The sequence below is a fragment of the Lepidochelys olivacea genome (assembly GCF_965140295.1).
Source record: "Lepidochelys olivacea isolate rLepOli2 genome assembly, chromosome: 19".
NCBI classification, from domain to species: domain Eukaryota; kingdom Metazoa; phylum Chordata; order Testudines; family Cheloniidae; genus Lepidochelys; species Lepidochelys olivacea.
The window spans coordinates 15,552,715-15,568,499 of NC_140429.1; the positions used below are offsets into that span (position 1 = coordinate 15,552,715).

General features: G+C 50.3%; 1 protein-coding gene and 1 long non-coding RNA gene across 2 annotated transcripts in view; one reads left to right on the top strand and one right to left on the bottom strand.

Annotated features, from left to right (window-relative positions):
• LOC311533150 overlaps positions 1-10,936 on the top strand; it is a 36,403-nt gene extending 25,467 nt beyond the window's left edge. The window contains exons 2-3 of the long non-coding RNA XR_014714514.1: positions 5,570-5,724; positions 10,802-10,936. This is a non-coding gene — a long non-coding RNA (uncharacterized lncRNA). The remainder of the gene's footprint in view (positions 1-5,569; positions 5,725-10,801) is intronic.
• The window catches only part of NKAIN1 (sodium/potassium transporting ATPase interacting 1), a 258,412-nt gene that overhangs the window by 64,261 nt on the left and 178,366 nt on the right, over positions 1-15,785 (bottom strand). The gene's annotated exons all lie outside the window — the stretch shown is intronic.

The following is a 15,785-nucleotide window of genomic DNA, read 5'->3' on the forward strand; positions in this document are numbered from 1 at the left end:
CAGGGTTATCAGGAGGGTTGGTTACTTACCATCTCTACAGAGCTTCAATACCTAGCCGCAGTCTAAGGCAGGGGTCGGCAACCTTTCAGAAGTGGCGTGCCGAGTCTTCCTTTACTCACTGTCATTTAAGGTTTCGCACGCCACTAATACATTTTAATGTTTTTAGAAGGTTTCTTTCTACAAGTCTATAATATATCACTAAACTATTGTTTCGGAGTAACAGCCGTGTCAGTCTGTATTCGCAAAAAGAAAAGGAGTCCTTGTGGCACCTTAGAGACTAACCAATTTATCTGAGCCTGAGCTTTCGTGGTGCATCCGATGAAGTGAGCTGTAGCTCACAAAAGCTCATGCTCAAATAAATTGGTTAGTCTCTAAGGTGCCACAAGTCCTCCTTTTCTGTAAACTATTGTTGTATGTCAAGTAAATAAGGTTTTTAAAATGTTTAAGAAGCTTCATTTAAAATTAAATTAAAATGCAGATCTTATCAGTTTAGTGTGATCCTTGCCCTTGCTTTTCCTTGCTGAGTTTTCCAGTGTCTGGCAGGTATTTGGACACTTTAAGCTGCACACAGGCTTCTGAGTGATCAGTTGTTAACCAGCGGGACAGAGGACACATTTCATGTGTGAAAATACCTGTTCACACAGGTATGTGGATACAAATGCTGAAAGCATTGCAAACTCAATTTTCTTCAAACAGTTAAATTTCACTGGCAGGGACGTCCAGCAGGTCAGAATAGAGGCCCCATGATCTCTCTCGGTAGCTTCAAGTGCTCTCCGCAGCTCTCCAAACTTTGATACCCACAATTCTAAGCTTTTTAACTGAATGAGCAGCATTTCGAAATCTTCAACACCCATCCACCGAAATACAGACAAATCCAAGTCGCTTTCGTTGAACTTTTCAGGTTTAATTAGAAAAGAAAGCTTTGGGCCAAATCGCTGGAAATCTTGAAATCTGTCAGAAAATTGTGATTCCAGTTCTTGAGTGTACATTCTAATCTCAGTGTCCAAGGCAGCGTGCGGGTCCACGTGGCGTGAGAGTGATGGAAGCAGCAAATCAGGACTTAAAAACAACCCAGCACAGTGGCGCTTGAACAATTTTTAAGGTGTGGGTGCTGAGGTGTGCCCCCTCTTGCCCCTGTCTGCACCCCTCACTGCCCCAGGCTGGGGCCAGGGGGCCACAGCTGGGGGTGGCTGCAGAGCCCCAGGCCAGTGGCTGGGACCCCAGGCCGGCAGCAGAACCCCCCCAGAGCTGTGGCCAGGACCCGGGCAGTGTGAGCGCCACTGAAAATCAGCTTGCATGCCGCCTTGGCATGCGTGCCATAGGTTGCCTATCCCTGGTCTAAGGCCATGTCTACACTAACAACTGTGGTCCGTGTTCAGCTGCTGAGGTTTGTATATTGCTCAGGCATGTGCAAACTGCACGTATTCATCAGGAGTGCTTGTGTTGATGCAAAGTGCGGTGCACCACAAGTACTTATCCCAGTGTGCCACATGCCACTTTCTGGTGCAATGCCTTCTGGAAAATTTTTTGCAAAATGTATTGTAGGATAGTAATGACTTACCCAGGGATCAAGAGAGAGGGGTCAAGTTTCCAGCATTCAATTTTCTCCATCCCATAATGCCACCCATAACCCATAATTTTGATATCCTTTTTTTTTTTTAAATCCCACAAATCTGCAAGGCATTTTTAGTATCCACCGTTTCTGATAGAAGCATGGAGCCCACACAGCTCTGCACTATTCTCATGAACATTGGAAATACAGGGTGCACGATTCTCCTGTATTTGCAGACCTGCAGAAAGTACCACAACATCCAGGGACATGAGGATGTTTTCAAGGACAGTTTGCGGAGGGACACAGCAAAAACCAATTCAAGATTTTTGGTGGTGTTCACGGAGCAGTTGCAGATGGTGGAGTGTTGCTTCTGGGCCTGAGAAATGAGCACATATGGTGGGATCACATCATAATGCAAGTTTGGGATGACAAGCCGTGGCTGCAGAACTTTCAGATGCGAAAGGCCACATTCCTGGACCTGTGTTCCAAGCTCGCTCCAGGTCTCCAGTGCATGGACACCGGAATGAGAACAGCATTGGCAGTGCAGAAGCAAGTAGCAATTGCACTCTGGAAGCTTGCAGTACTGGATTGCTACTGGTCAGCAAGAAATCATTTTGAAGTTGGAAAATCCACTGTGGAGACCATTGACATGCAAATGTATAGGGCCATTAATCAGCTTCTACTATGCAAGACTGTAACTCTCTGCAGTGTGCAGGACATAGTGGATGGATTTGCACCCAAATTGTGGTAGGGTGATTGATGGCATGAATATCTCTATTTTGGCACCAGCCCACCTTGCCACAGAGTATATCAACAGAAAGAGCTATTTTTCTCCAGTTATGCAAGTGTTGGTGGATCACTGGGGATTCTTCACCGACATCAGTGTGGCTGGTGAGGGAAGGTGCATGACACTCACATCTTTAAGAACACAGGACTGTTCAGAAAGCTGCAAGAAGGGACATTCTTTCCTGACCAGCGGATTACCATTGGTGATACTGACATGCCAATAGTGATTCTGGAGCCATACACTGGCCACCTTGACAGCACCAAGGAAATATTCAACTACTGGCGCAGCAGATGCAGAATGACAGTTGAATGTGCTCTTGGTAGATTGATGGGACGCTGGCGGTGTTCACTCACTTGTTTGGATCTCCATGAGAAAAACATCCCATGCCTGTTGTGTCCTGAATAATATCTGTGAGGCAAATGGGGAAAAACTACCACCAAGGTTGAGGTGGAGGAGACATCTCTGACTTTGAACAGCCAGACACAAGGGCCATTAGAAGAGCTCAATGTGGAGCTATCCTGGTGAGGAAACAGTACTTTAATGGTCAGCCACAGACACATTCTCTGCTGGAGTTTCTCTGGGAGCTTTGGGTACTGCTAAGAATTGTGTAGGGCTTGCTGTACATTTATAAATATGACTGGGTGTTCTCCCAAAGCTATGAATTCTGTGGTGCTTGGTGTGGATTTACAAGTGCCATTTGCTTAGACTATCACTATGTATTTGGCAATATTTGTTATGAACTAATGAAGATAATTTGATTCTCCAAAAATAGAACTTTATTGAGTGGGGAAAAACAGTGTGGAAAATCAATGTGCACAAAAAACCCAGAGGCAATGTTATACACATTTTTAAAAAGATTAATGGGGTGAAAATTTAAAACTAGAAAGGCCGCATTCATGTCCATCTGAGTAACAAATGTAGGCCATTGTGGCTACACATTCTCGAGCTGTGGTTCTTGTAGGTCAGTGTTTGTGAAGCTGTGGTTTTCCTTGCTGTCTCCCAGCATCAAGTGGTAGGAGTAAGGATGTGCCCAACCATGCCATCGTTGGGGAGTGTAGGGAGCAGTGTGTGACCATGGAGTTCTCCCAGGACTGCAAAGGGTGGGGAGACCAGGATTTTTGGATCTGTAGGTCAACCAGGGTCTGCAGCATTGGGGTTTGCTGCCTGAAAAGACCCATTATGTCCTGGTGCATCTCCTTCTCCTTTTCCTGCTGGGAGTCCCGGGCCTTTTTCCTGTCCTTTCTGCCTTTCACCAGGCTGTTGGTCATATTGGCCCTCCAACCTCACAGTGTGATGTAGCACTGGCTTGCAGGATCTCACAGAATATGTCCTCCCGAATCCTCTTCTCTCTCCTCCTCATCAGAGTCAAGAGTTCTGTGGGTATGGAGGGGGCACCAGAAGCAGCTGCTGATTAAAATCGACAGATGTACCTCTGAATTTACACACATAAGGGAAAGGGAAAGATAAGTTTCAAAACTCCCTTCCCTTATTCCCATAAACACTTTGAACAAGAAATGCTTATTGACACTTCAGCTTTGGAGCACCTTGGCACAGCACTGCAGTCCAGCCCCAGCCATGGTGAGTACAGCCCACCAGGGATGATGGGGGAAGAGGGAAAGGATTTTCTATTGCATGAAGCTACAAAATTTCAGTCCCTATTCCATGGGCATGAGCATGGGGCAATGGCACTGAATACTGGCACTATTTGCCACAGACAGTGGTGATTTTAGCTGATGTCTTACTCCTGAGGGTTGTTAGGATATAGATATTCAGGCCTGTCTGCAAAGGCCTGTACTCTAAGAATTTAGGTGTATTCTTATCACTTGGCTAGTGATAGAGGTATAAAAGAAAGAATCAAAATCACTGTCTGCCGGTGTAAGGGCCTTCTCTTACTGTGACAGTCTGAGGCCCTGTTCTTAGGCTAAGGCCTTTGGCTAAGCAGCAGAGGCAGCCATAAGCTGGGAAGCGAACGGTCACATCCTCACATTCCAACCTAGTCACATTGAAATAAGGTGCTATTGGGCTGTTAGGCACTATCAGGACAGGATTGTATTCCTATCACCTCCAGAGAAAGGGAAGTGCCTAGAAAATGTAAAAGGAAACTTAGTTTGATAGCATCCTGTCTGGCAAGAACTCACTTATCAATAGCTGGGATGTGAAATCCTCACTTCTGTATTGTTTTGTCATTATAGTTCCCACTTTGCTGTTGTTTTTCTGTATAATCTCTGTCTGGTTCTGTGATTGTTCCTGTCTGCTGTATAATTAATTTTGCTGGGTGTAAACTAATTGAGGTGGTGGGATATAATTGGTTAAAATGATTGGTTAAGGTATAGCTAAGCAGAACTCAAGTTTTACTATATAATCTGTAGTCAATGAGGAAGTGACGGGGTGTGGGTGGGGGTGGGCATGTGGGTGTGTGAGATGGGAACAGGGAATGGGGGTAAGAAAACTGGAATCATGTTTTGCTAAAGGGGGAGATGGGAACAGGGAATGGGGGTAAGAAAATTGGAATCATGTTTTGCTAAAGGGGGAAATGGGAACAGGGAATGGGAGTAAGGAAGTTGGAATCATGTTTGGCTAAGGGTAGGAATGGGAACAGGGACACAGGTGTAAGGCTCTGAGGTGTCAAAGCTGGGAAGGAGGATACTAAGGAAGGAAACTGGAATCATGCTTGCTGGAAGTTCACCCCAATAAACATCGAATTGTTTGCATCTTTGGACTTCGGGTATTGTTGCTCTCTGTTCATGTGAGAAGGACCAGGGAAGTAAGTGGGTGAAGGAATAAGCCCCCTAACAAGGGTCACAAAGGCATAGAGACCACAGCTGCTGCTGGTGTCCCAAAGCTGCCTGGGCCCATATGCCACTAGCCTGTTTATTGCAATGATGCCAGCCAAACTTATCGCAGTGTGGCGCAAGAAAGTGCCCTACCTCAGAGGAAGAAACAAGGCAGCCATCCCTAGAAACATTTGAGAGAGGATTGCAGAGTGCTTCCAAGGAAGCTTCATCGAGATCTCTTAGGAGGCTCAAAGGGCCATGCCCATGGACATAAATAAATTGCTCTGCCTGCCTCCCATCTCTGCCTATCCCAAGAGGGGAGTGAAAAGCAGATGCTAACAGCTCCAGCCCTTCTCATATGGGTAAAACACTGGTCCGGGCGGCTGCCATCTTTACATTTAAAGATTGTAAGAAAAAATGCATGCACACACTTACCTGAGGCCCCTTCCTCTTCAGCAGGCTCATCTGCGTTTGCCTGGTCAGACTGGCTGGTCTGTGGCAGAGATTCAAACAGGTCCTGGCTTGCGGCATGGCTGGCGTTCCCCACCACATCTCCCCACCCTTGCTCCTCACTGTTCACTGCAGGGGCCTCTGTCTCGGACTCCTCCAAGGTATGTGCAGTGGTCTGCTGGTGCTGGTGGGGTCTCTGCCAAGTATGGCACGCAGTCCATTGTAAAAGCACCAGGTCTGTGGCTCAGCATCAGATCAATTGTTGGCCTTCTTGGCTTTGGGGTAGGCCTGCTGCAGCTCCTTCGCTTTCATATGGCATGGCTGCTGGTCCCCGTCGTACGCCTTCTCCTGCATCCCCCAGCAATCTGCTCGAAGAGGTCCATGTTTCTATGGCTGGTTCGTAGCTGAGCCTGCTCAGCCTCTTCTTGTCTCTGTGACCCCTGGGCAGAGGAATTTAAAACTGTGGCCAGAGTGGTCATTTTGCAGGGAATGGCGCATTGTGGGACAGCTGCTGGAAAACTGTTAGGATTGACACAGGTTGTGCAGTGTCTAGACTTGCACTGTGCCAACCGCAGTAGGTCAAACGTGCCATTGAGGGGTGGTTTCACTGTGCTGCTAGAATGGGACATTTACATCAGCCAGAGACAAATCTGAACATAGACACGTGCATGAAGAGGTTGACACAAGGTGACTTCCGTCGCCCTAACTCTGGAGTGTAGACCAGGCCTAAGTAGAAACGATTCTACTGGTGATGTGCAGTGTGGGGGAATCATGGGGAGGCAGCTTCCTAGTGGAGAGAGAAGTTCATCAAAGCTGAGCTTGCCAGAGCCAGTGGGTTTGTCTTTTTTTTCCACCTTATTTAAAATGCTCCAGATGCTGAACGACTTTCTTTGCTCCTTTTTCGATTACTGTTTCACCTGTCTGGAAACAGGAACTGCAGGTGCTTTGAGGAATGGATCGAAGGGTCAGCTCGTTGTCTCACTCTCACTCTGTAAGGGCCTCCGGGTCTGACCACAAAATGTTGTTTTGTGACTTCGTACAGCACAACTCCACCATAAATCACAGCCGCTATCCTGATACTGCCTGCAGCAACAGGGCAATGGATGTGTGTGTGTGTGTGTGTGAGAGAGAGCTGGAGACTATCTTCTGCTACGTGACACATGCAGACAAAGACACACACACACACCCCCTGAGACACACATATCCACAATACACCCAAATGCCCATCGGAGGGAGTCATGGAGAAACAGATGCACCCACACATCCAGGGATACACCTGCAACTTCCTCTTAGTTACATACATACATACAACACACATACAGATGCATATCACAGGGAGTGACATTGGCACACAATACACACACACACAGGCACCCTCCCCCCAGAAGCATAGGCCTAATACAAACAACACACCCATTACATGTAATCATACAGAGAGAGAGAGAGTCAAACACAACCCCCTGCCCCATAGCCCCAGATGCACATTAATATAAATCAGCTCTATGCCCCTCACACAGGACACTGAGGCACACACCAGACTTACAGATACACAGTCAGGCTCACACTCATACACCCTCAGTCCTGCACACACAGACGTACACCAGATTCTTTCCTCCAGTTGTTCTCATATGGTATTGACGGGTGAACTAATCAATCAGAAACATCAGTATAAAGGGTTGTGTGTGTGTGTTTCTGTGGGATGTATCTGAATCACTGTGTGTGTGGTATATCTGTGTTACCGTGTGTGTGTGTGGTATCTGAATCACTCTGTGTTATCTTTGTCAGTCTGTGTGTGTGTCTCTGTGTGGTGTATCTGTGTCACTGTGTGTGTGTGTCTGAATCTCAGCATAAGTCAGCCTGTCTCTCAGTCACAGTGTGTGTCCGTGTCTCAGGGTACGTTTATACAGCAAAAGCTGTGCATGGCCGAGCCCATTTGAGCTTGCTTGGTGTGGGTCACACTGGGTACGTCCACACTGCAGTCAAAGATCTGTGGCCCGAGTCTCAGAGCCCAGGTCAATTGACTCGGGCTCGAGCTGTGGGGCTAAACATTGCAGTGTAGACAGTCAGGCTCAAGCTGCCGCCTGGGCTCCCCCACCTCCCCCAGGCATTGCAATCATATCGCCTTGCAGCCCGAACCCCGAGTCAGCTGACCCAGGCCAGCCGCAGCTGCTCCGTGGGTCTCTTATTGCCGTGTAGACGTACCCAAGAGCAGTGAGGTCAGGGCAGCTTCGGGCTAGCAAGGGGAATATGTAGCAGGCTCTGTGCTGGGCTTGTGCTACCAATGCTGCACTGCCTTCAGTGCTGGCGTCCCCGTGCAGGCTGCATCCAGGCCTGCTCAGCCTGTGCCCGGCGGGTGCTGTGCAGATGTCCCCTCAGCGCAGGGGCCCCCACACTGCGTTGGAGGCAATACCTCGCCCCCTGCTCAGTGATCCCCGTCCCTCCTCTCCACCAGCACAGCGCCCCCCTGTTCTGCCTACGGGGCAGGGCTCGACTGGTAGAGCAGGGATCCTTACAGGCCAAACGTGTCAATGAGTTCAGGGTGTGAAGCTCTTTGAAAGTCAGGCCCTCATGAGTTCCGTGCCCGTTGGCATGGGGGTGCAGATTAGCTGGGGTGCTCCTGTGTGTAGCAGGGTCTGAATGCCCAGTGGGGAAGCACATCGAGTGCTTGTGCAGCATCCCCAGGAGACCCTGCGCTCCTGGCTCACGCCCCGCTGCCTGCTGGAGCTCAGGAACATGTGCAGGGGGGCGGCTGCTGCGTTCCCAGGAGGGACAGGACCAGCAGGGGTGCCCAGCACAGGCCCCTGGAGAGCAGGGATTGCATGGCAGCCTGCAGGCTCGCTGCCCCGGGTAGGCACGGTGGCTCATTTCCCATCAGGTCAGGAGAGTGCCCTGGCGTGAGCTGCCACAGGGAATGGCCTGTGGATGCAGCGGCTGTGCAGAGTTGGGGAGAAAGAAAGACAGGAAGAGGCAACTGGGCAAATGCACTTCTGTACTTCTCTAAGGCTCCATGTGGAAGTGCTCCCACACTCCTGCCTTTAATTCAATTACAGCTAATTGGTAACTACATAAGGAGCTTTAATTTCACAGGCTATTAAGGTAGCCTCTGTTTGCCTGTAGGCTCTCCCCAGATTCATTTTGCCTTAGTAATCCATGGGGACTCCATTTACCAGACCTGCTTGGCGGAAAGTGAATTAAGTGAGGCTCATAACTTTCATGTGTTGCATCTGCCCAGGCAGCTGAGATGCTCTCATTAAAAAGACAGGAGCTTCAAAACCTAGCCCCCGTCCTTCCCTCCATGCTACTGGAAGCACGTCAGAGAGCCAGAGCATAGCAGCTGCCGCAGGGTTTCGAGGTGATCAGGATAGAGCACTTCACTTAGCAGGGCCACAAGCCCCCAGCCCCTCTCCAGGGCATATGTTTTGCAAGACCCTATAGCTGTGTACCAATCCACTTGCCCAGTACAGCTGTCTCTGTTTTGAGTATTCTTCACTACGCTTAACAATCCAGCAAGGAGGTGAAATCAAACCTTCGGCAAGCTCACGTAGGTGGATGAGTGGGGACAGCATTCCCTCTAGGAACAGAACCTGCTCCAGAATGTACATGCTGACTCCAGCATTTGGGGTTCTCAAACTTCAAGCTTCTGGGCATCAGCATACCCCCTGGGGAGTCAGGAAGGATTCCCCACCAGCCCTCCAGGTGCAGCATTGCAGAACTGGCTAGGTGCATTTATGGGGGTCGGGGAATAGGGCCAAGGGGGTGTCAGCTCCCTTTGAAGCATCAGGGTTTGACCATAGGTAGAGGCAGAATGTCAGAGAACCTGGACTGCTGGCCTGATCTGCACAGCAGGAAGAGGGATATTGGACTGGATGTGACAGGTGTGATCTCAGCTTGGGTCACTGCTTGGGCCCATCTCCTCCTGTACCCAGAAGCCCCCTGAGGCTGATCAGAACCTTCTGGCCCTGGGGCCTTGGGCTAAGATCCCTGCTCATGTGAGCATTCAGTTCTGTAGTAGGGGGAAGGAGCCTGTGTCCCCGTGAGAGGGGTCCAGTGGGAAAGTCACAACAGGAAGGAAAGTCACCTCTGGGTGGAAAAGGAGAGAACCTCCTCATCGCAGAGAGAGGCTGCTTCTCTGCAGCTCCCTCAGAGCCACTCCTGTGGAGCGGTCATTGTTTTGTGCTGCCCTATGCAATCCCCACACTATTCCTCATCTTGTGCAGGGGTTTGGGGTGCTGCAGAGACCCAGGAGAACAGCCTACCCCCTGGCAAGAGCCACACCCCCTGCCTCAGCTCCTCTGGACAGCCGCACCGCCTCCTCTGTGACTGGCCTTTCCCCAGCTACCGGGGTGCTGTGCATTAGGAAAGATGTGGACAAACTGGAGAGAGTCCAGAGGAGAGCAACAAAACTGATAAAAGGTTTAGAAAGCCTGACCTGTGAGGGAGGGTTAAAAAAAACGGGCATGTTTAGTGTGGAGAAAAGAAGACTGAAGGGGGACCTGATAAGTCTTCAAATAGGTTAAGGGCTGCTATAAAGAGGATGGGGATCAGTTGTTCTCCAAGTCCACTGAAGGTAGAGCAAGAAGTAATGGGCTTTAATCTGCATCCAGGGAGATTTAGGTTAGCTCATAGGGAAACCATTTTAGCTGTAAGGATAGGTAAGCTCTGGAACAGCTGCCCAAGAGAGGTTGTGGAATCCCTGTCATGGGAGGTTTTTAAGAACAAGTTGGACAAACCTGTGTCAGGGAGGATCTAGGTTTACTTGGCCCTGCCTCAGCGCAGGTGGCTGGATTTGGTGACCTCTCGAGGTCCCTTCCAGCCCCACCTTTCTGTGAGTCTACGATTTCCTTGCACAGCGCCACGTGAGACATACAGGTCTTTGTTGCCCTCTAGTGGCTGGGCCATATAAGTGGTTTATGAGTCTGTTGTTGCTTCCAGGTAACACCGCTATCCGTTAGCTCCAGCAATAAGAGTTTCAACCTTTAGATCTATAGGTCACAAGTCCAGTTCCTGCTATTGATCCAGGTAGGGCAGGACTAGCAGCTTGCACTAGCCCAGGAGCTAAGAGCACCCAGGCCAGATTCCACTCAGTGGTAGTTCAGAGACCCACCCAGAGGCAAAAGGTGTTTGTGTACTGATCACTGCCTCCTAGAACTGCAGCTCTGTGCTTTGAGCTCATGCTTTGAAGGTGCCACTTGAAACCCTCCCTGCCTGCTCTCTTGCTTTGATGCTTTGTCACTCCAGGCGCAGCGAGGACGGACAAGGACATCGGCTGGCATGCAGTGAAAGATGAACCCTCCAGCGCTCTGCCCCATGCGATCCGTCTCAGCAAAGGCCCTTCCCAGAGACCAAAGGCAGAATTAAACTGCTCCCTGCACAGGACGCTCAGATTTATGGAGATTCTGGTTACACTGCACTGTCTGCTAACCAGATTATAAATGGGAACTGACAATTTTATTATTGTGTAAGTTTCCTCTCCATTACAGTCCTCACCACCTACCCGCACATCGTTAATGCAAATCCGGAGCCACTCAGACTAAACTGAGAAGGCACCAGCGCTCTTTAGTCTATTCTCTCCTGTATATGTATGTCGCACATTTACAGCATCTATCCGTTTACACACAGCTATATATCTCTTACTAGTACCCTCCAGTGCTGCTGCAGCAGCAAGCCCTGTAACTGGGAGGAAGCACAGTTCAGTGGTTACAGTAGGGGATGGGAAGTCAAGACTCCTGGGTTTCAGACATGGCTCCATCCTTGACTCATTGGGCAAGTCACAGCCCTTCTCTTGTCTCAGTTTCCCCCTCTGTGAAATAAGGGGCATGATAGTTCTTCAGCTCCCAGGATGGCCTGTGGCGCTATGGCCCACAGTCTGCAATAACTCTGTGAGTGTAATGTCCATCTACACCCATGGGAATCCTCCTGGGAACTGAGGGCAGGATCTACTGTAGGGGCTGGAGTAGAAAGACAGCCTGAGACATAAGCCCTTGTATCAGAGGCCTGAGCTAAAGTAGTCAAAACTTTGCTTATATAAAACAAAGTTAAGTTGTGAGCAAGAGGCAGGCCTTGCTCACAGAATTTGGTACGTGTAGGGCTGATACTGTAAAAACACATATTCCTAAGAGGAGCTAGGCACAAAACACTCATGCAAGCACATTCCAAAAGGGTGGTACCAGAACACCGCGATAAACACATTCCCCAAAGGTAACAGGAACATGCTGACCCAGCTTAAGGATAAGGTCAGGATGACAGCATGATGAATAGAGATGTTTTGATCGAACCTATAGATACAAGGCAATGGGTGGTGCCCTAATACATCAGAGGGTGGCACCCCGATATGTTGAGGGTGATACGTCACTTGTTTGTATTGGTTTATAAAGATGTATCTCAGAGGGAGTGTCTTTGTCCAGCCAAGGGGGCAGTGGAAAGTCCTGCCACTGACTGAGCTGCGTCCATTGCCATGGGCATCCGTGCTAGTGTAACTGTAGACATTGATCCAGGGAGCTAGGACCGTGCTTTGCTGACAGTAAACCTGGCCGGGTGCCTTCGCACCTTAATGGATCTTGTGGTCATTGGGCGGTTCCCTAGAGATCTACTGTGCCAGCTGTCTGCACAGAGCTGGGACAACACACAAGGAGAACACACATGCAGCTGAACATCTGCTGACCAGGGTCTGTGACCCGTGGTGGGCACTTGGGAAAGGAGGACTGTGGCCAATTATATCAGCTCTTTGCGGGGTACACTGGACAGAATGCAAATGTCCAGCGTTAGTAACGAGCAGGTTTTGGAAAGAATCTCCTGCTTCATTCGCTGGCTCTTAAGGGTCTGGAAGAAACTCTCCCAGGGGAAAATCACCCCATAGCTGCTTACTGTTGGGAGGGATACAGGTCTGATCCAGCATGGGCCTTCCTACACTCCTGGGAATGGCTTGGCGCTGATGGACATGGTACATTTCAGGAGCCTCACAGATCCTCATCTGCAGTGCCCTTTGGAGACAGCAGTCCACAATCACACACAGAAGGTGGAGACTGGTGTATGTGACGGTCCTGTGCATGCCTGGGGCGAGAAGGGCATAGGAACAGAGTCTGGAAAACACCAGCAGTTGAAGGGTTAAACCTACTCCAGCCAGTTCTTCTCGGGTTGATTTTTATTTTTTAAAGTGTCTGGCCCAGCTTCTGCCCGGAGAGACAGCAGTGGAAATCCAGCGGAACTCTATGCAGTGCAGTGGAGCTGCTCTGCATTCCCAGCGGTGTCGCCGAGAGCAGAAATTGGCTCTGTGTTTCTAATCAGAGCTGATGGAAGGGCCCCTGCAGAGCCCTCACTGTGTCACAGATTGTTTCAGGCCATAGCAGGGAGATGGTTTAATGCAAATTCATATCATGTAGTGGATGCCTTGTAAACTCCATGGATTTTCTCGGCATGGCATTGTTCGCAGGCTGCTCTGATCAATCAAGTTTGCTAACGAAGTGCTCGGCTGGTGTTTAAAAGCATTGGCTTGTGGTTAAAGCACAGACTCAGCCTCAGGACACCAGTTTCTATTGCCAGCCGTGTGCCACTGACTTCATATGTGATCTCAGGCAAGTCATTTGCCTTCTCTGATCGCTTCCCCACCTGTAAAATAATAATCCGTCGCTCTTCAACAGTGCATTGCACTAGATCTCAAAGCTCTTCACAAAGGTTGTCAGAATCACTATCCCTGTTTTACAGATGGGGAAACTGAGGCACAGAGCGGGGCTGTGACTTGCCCAAGCTCACCCAGTAAGCCAGTGGCAGTGACAGGAATAAAACCCAGGTTTCCTGAATACCAAGCCAGTGTTCAACCCACTAGGTCACGCTGCCTCCCCGTAACAGAGGGCTACGGTGACTGACCTTTTTCGCAGACATGCTGGGAGCCTTCATGAGTTTAGAATGGCGGGGGGGGGGGGTGCGGGGGGCCGCCCAGAGCAGTGCCCTTCAGCAGGGCTGGCCTCGGTGCAGGGGCGGAGGGAAGAGTCAAGTTGCCGTGGAAGCTTTGAGGCAGAGGCAGTCTGATTCAGCTCTCTTTGTGCTTCTCAAGAAGCTTCTCCCCACACAGTCCTGAGCGCAAAAGGGGGATCATGTCTGGCTGGGCTCCGGAGAAGCTGTCAGAGGCCAGCTCCCCTAGGCTGCAGCGGTGGGTGAGTGGCTCGCTGGGAGTGCGCCTTCCCGGGAAAGAGGGTGAGAAAAGTCTCTCAGCCCGACCATCCAGAGCCGGTCTATTTGGATGAAATGAGCTTGAACCAACATTGCTTTCGAGATGATGGAAGTCCGACATGCCTCGCTGTAAATAATACAAGGAGTAATTATGTCTCAGGGAATTAATGTGCTGGGTGCTCAGAACACGAGGCTGCTGTGAGCGTGAAGCCCAGCTGCTCCGCAGGCGAGCCAGGTCACAGGCCATGGCTAGGGACATGGGCATGGTCAGGCAGTTGTTTGATGATGCACCTGGAGGGAATGTCACAGTATGTCCTGGCTGCTCTGAGATTCTGCCTCAGGCCAGGCTGTGATGGCTTTAAAAAGACAATGTGTCTACCTGGGACTGGCAAGCTTCCCAATGACATGTATTCAGGTTCTTATACTGCCCTCCTCTCCATAGTATCTGAGGGGCTTAGGCTATTTGTAGGTAGTAGGTCATACTTAGATTGTAGGTCATCAATGGAATGAGTTTGGGGTTCTCAATCTGGACTCGGGTGAATGGTTATCAACATCATAAAGCCATCACTGCCTTCATCAGGATGGGTAGCCTGTACTCAAGAGAGGCCCAGGGCTGGAATAGCTGAGAGATTCTGCAGGTCGGTGCATTGGCAGAGCTGTGGGGGGGAGCCTAGAGCTGGAGTGGCAGAGGAGGCTGTGTTTGCGCACTGGGGGTCTACAAAGTCTCCCTGCCCTCCTCCTGTTCTTCCCTCCCTTCCTGATTCACTAACAATATCCCAGAATTTAGCGGTCCATGACCTCACTGACTGCAAAAGCCTCTTGACAGCCTATGCAAGCTGCCTTCTGCAGCGTCCGGCCCTGGCACGGTGCCAGCAAACCAGCCAGGGGCAGGGAGAATTGGAAGTGGCAGATGAATGGACCCTGGCTGGCTGGACAGCCTGGTGCATGGGGAGTCAGCCCAGAAATCTGGGCCTCCCTCGGCTCTCCTCACAGCTCTGACATAAGTCGGTCTAGGAAGGTACATCGCTCAGGGCTGTGAAAAATGTCAGGCCCTGTGTGACGTAGGTAGGTTGACCTAACCCGCACTGGAGATGCTGCAAGGTTGACGGAAGAATTCTTCTGTATGCCTTCCGGAGGGGTGGATTTACTGCAGCGATGGAAACCCCCTTTCATGCTGTGGGATGTGTCTACTGGGCAGCGCCGTAGTTGCTGCTCTGCGGTTTGTCGTGTAGACACAGCCTCACAGACACATAGAAAGGTGGGTGTTTAAATTGAATACACATCGATTGCCTCCATAGTGCCCTCAGCCACCTCTTCCATGCGTGTGGACGGAGCCCAGGCCAGGGGAGACCCTGTGTGGCGGCACTAGGCAGAAAAGGCTGGAAGCCAGAGAGAACCTCAGGGTCTGCTGGTGTCCAGCAGCCTCCAGGAAGAATCCTCTTGAGAATCACTAACACCAAGTCCAGTCTGTGCTAAAACACTAGGGACACTTCAGCTCTCACACACACGTGTGTGCTCTCACAGGCTTTTGCACACACATCTGGGGCTTTGTGGTTACGGGGCGGGCCAGGCAGCCATGTTTAGAAATGGGGTCCTGACCACTTCAGAAAGAGAGGGACAATGGCACCAGAATTCCACTGGCTCTCTGGTATTGGACTGAAGTGAGGCATAACGCAGTAAGTCAGCAGGCAGGCGGAGACGCAGCTGGGGGGCTGGGAGGGACGCTGGTTCCAGATGAGGTATGTCTAGCAGGGGCACTGCGGTCAAATCCCGCAACCCTGCAATAATGACTGTTATTAATACAGGGCTGGTGGCAAAGCTGTGTCTGCCCTGACTGGGCATGTGCACGGTCTGCTCCCGAGTTATGAAACTAACAAAAAAATACTTAGTTTGAAAAAGCAACTTGCCCGATGTCAGAAGCGTCAACAGAGGGTGACTCACTGGCCTAACCCTCAGGTGTAGACTGCCTGCTCCCTCTAGAATCATAGGGCGAGCTCCCGCCGAGGCCAATTCAGCCCCATTGTCCAGAGAGGAGCTGAATTCTCGATACATCCCT